This window comes from Hypanus sabinus, unplaced genomic scaffold, assembly GCF_030144855.1.
Source record: "Hypanus sabinus isolate sHypSab1 unplaced genomic scaffold, sHypSab1.hap1 scaffold_1740, whole genome shotgun sequence".
Lineage (NCBI taxonomy): Eukaryota > Metazoa > Chordata > Chondrichthyes > Myliobatiformes > Dasyatidae > Hypanus > Hypanus sabinus.
In genome coordinates this window covers 30,001-30,559 of record NW_026779825.1, presented here as the reverse complement: position 1 = coordinate 30,559, position 559 = coordinate 30,001, and positions in this window count along the sequence as shown.

Genomic DNA, 559 nt, shown 5'->3' with positions numbered 1-559 from the left:
CTGGCCGGGCCAAGGTACGACCTGCCCGGCAGGACTTCCGGCAGGCGTCCCGCCGACTTGACACATGCAATTTCTGTACGGGGGCATTGGCGGGGTTCCCGGAGATTTTCGGGAACACGTTTTCCAGAGGCACTTAGACGGATTTCCAGTGGTACGGTTGACACACGAGACAGACAGACAACACAACACACACAGTGCGGAGGCCGAAGTGAACCTTCGGGGGTTATTTCGGGCTCAGTAAGCGGGAGGCCAGGCGAGCTCCGACTTACAGTGATTTATAGACAGAAAAGGCTTTTGAATGCTTACCGAGGTGAAGGCAGACGGGAAGTCCGAGGACGCGCCAGGGGCTCCGGACAGGGTCTGAGCGGGAACCGTGGGCGACGGCCGGCAGACCCGACGGGTAGCCAAAAGCCTTTTAGGAGGGGAGCACGCACTTTGTGTGACGGAGACTTGTGTGGGAACCAGCCTGCCACGGGTGCCCTCGCGAGTGTCGTCTGCGGAGACCTCTGTTCCCCGATCGATGCGGCTTGGTCGGTCCTACCTTTGGGAGAGGCCGAGT